This window comes from Bison bison, unplaced genomic scaffold (genome assembly GCF_000754665.1).
Source record: "Bison bison bison isolate TAMUID 2011002044 unplaced genomic scaffold, Bison_UMD1.0 scf7180017864515, whole genome shotgun sequence".
In the NCBI taxonomy this organism is placed as follows: Eukaryota; Metazoa; Chordata; class Mammalia; order Artiodactyla; family Bovidae; genus Bison; species Bison bison.
In genome coordinates, this window is record NW_011495068.1 from 202,191 (window position 1) to 204,828 (window position 2,638).

The following is a 2,638-nucleotide window of genomic DNA, read 5'->3' on the forward strand; positions in this document are numbered from 1 at the left end:
GTGCATTTTAGCCATCTGTCTGTCTTCTTTGGAAAAATATCTATTTAGATCTTCCACATATTTTTGATTGAAGTATTTTTTTATTGAGCTACATTTTATATTGTTTTATAAATATATAAAATATATTTTATATTGAGTTATATTTATATTAAGCTGTTTGAATATTTTGGAGATTAACCCCCTGTCAGTTGCTTTGTTTTCAAATATTTTCTTCCATTCTGAGGGTTGTCTTTTTTTGTTTGTTTGTTTACGGTTTCTTCTGCTGTGCAAAAGCTTTTAAGTTTAATTAGATCCCACTTGTTTACTTTGGCTTTTATTTCCATTATAGTAGGAGGTGGATCAAAAAAGATCTTGCCATAATTTTTAAAATTTAATATTTGTTTATTATATTGGAGCATAGTTAATTTACAACATTGTATTAGTTTCAGGTGTAGAGAAAAGTGTATATATATATATATATATATATATATATTTACAAACACACATACTGTTCGGTGGCTAGGTTATGTCTGACTCTCTGTGATCCCATGGACTGCAGCACGCCAGACTTCCCTGTCCTTCACTACCTCCCAGAGTTTGCTCAAACTCATGTCATCGAGTCAATGATGCCATCCAACTATTACATCTACTGCCTCTCCCTTCTCCTCCTGCCTTCAATCTTTCCCAGCTTCAGGTTCTTTCCCAAGGAGTCAGTTCTTATCAGGTGGCCAAACAATTAGAGCTTCAGCTTCAGCATCAGTCCTTCCAATGAATATTCAAGGTTGATTTCCTTTAGGGATGCCTGACTTGATCACCTTTCTGTCCAAATAACTCTCAAGAGTATATACATATATCCTCCATTCTTTTCCAGGTTATTTTCCCATTTAGGTTATTAAAGAATATTGAATAGAGTTCACTGTGCTATACAGTAAGTCCTCCTTGACTATCTTATATATAGTAGTGTAGGATGGGCTGGTATATGGGGGCAACAGAGACCACTCTCGTTGGGCACCAATCAACAGTGGAGTTTATTTCCTAAGTAGACCCTGCTTCCTCTAGGGGCATTCCCAGACACGAAACCCCTAATTCCTTTCTACTCTACTGTATCCTTACAGCCAACAGAGGTCCTCTCGTAGATTCACTCTCTTAACTCCATGCTTTAGGACTCAACCCTTGTTGATATTGGTGGATTCCATATCTCAGAAAGGGGCAACAAGAGTTGATTCTCAAGACGCCTTTGGGGTGGGTGGTGCATAGGACCCTGGGGTCCATGTGGGCAGAGGAAGACTTGGCTTGAGGGGCAGGCAAGTCTGCTCTGATGGCTTCCCCTCCCAGTAACCTTGGATACAGATGGTGGTAAAGGGTTTGCAATTGTACTGCACTCAGCATCAACACATTGCTTCTATGGTGTTCCAGGCTTTTTCCATAAACTTTCTTACTTGTGTAGCTCCTTATTCCAGTTCCATCAGGAACAGTTCCATCAGTGAACAGCTGTTCCCTCCCTGGATCAGTGCTTCAAACCTCACTTTTCAACACCCAGTCCACCTCTGCAACAGGAAACATTCTGGGATGTGCAAGGGTTGCAGCACAGACCATGTGTTCAATTTTTACTTTGTTCTGCCTTCCATGGACTATCAGCTGTGTTCTCCTTTGCTCTACTGTAGGTCCTTTTCTGTCCTAGCTGATTTCCCCATAATCACAGTGTTGGTTTGCTTTTACTGAGTGAGGGAGCTTTCTTCATTTGCAGCCTCCTGCTGGATTGCTGGTCCCTTTTCTGATTCCTCTTTTCTTTTTTTTTTTTTCTTTCATCCTATCTGGTTGCAAAGGGATTTTTTTTTTTTTTTTGTCATTTTTGGTGTCTGAAGTCTTCAGCTAGTGTCCAGGAAGAACTCTGTGAGAACTTTTCCATTTGTAGTTGCGTTCTTGATGTACTGGTGAGGAGAGATGAATTCCACATCCTCCTTTTCTGCCATTTTGACTGTGATTTATGTCAGTGTTCTGTCTATGCTTTCCTCTAAGAATTTTAAAGTATCCAGCCTTACAACTAGGTCTTTAATGCATTTTGAGTTTACTTTTGCGTATGGTGTCAAGGAGTGTTCTAATTTCATTTATTAACATGCAGCTGTCCAGTTTTCCCAGCACTGTTTATTGAAGCGACTCTCTATTTTCCATTGTATGCTTTTGTCTCATTCTCATAGGTTAGGTGACCATACAAGTGTGAGTTTACCTCTAAATCTTCTATGCTGTTCCCCTGAGGGATGAATAAAGAAGTTGTGGTACATATAAGCAATGGAATATTAGTCAGCCATAAAAAATAAATGACATCTGTAGCAACATGGATGGACCTAGAAATTGTCATAATGAGTGAAGTAAGTGAGACAGAGAAAGACAAATATATAGTATCAGTTATATATGTAATCTAAAATGAACTTATTTACTAAGAAGAAATAAATTTTCAGGTGTAAAAAACAAACTTAAGGTTACCAGAGAGTAAGGAGGAGGAGACAGGAGTAAATTGCGAGATTGAGATTTACATATACACACCACAGTATGTAAAATAGATAACTAAAAAGGACGTGGACAGGAGTAACCCCACTTCCAAGGAGCGGTGGCTGCAAGGGTTTAGGAGGGCCGAGAGGAGCTACTCCATGTTCAAGGT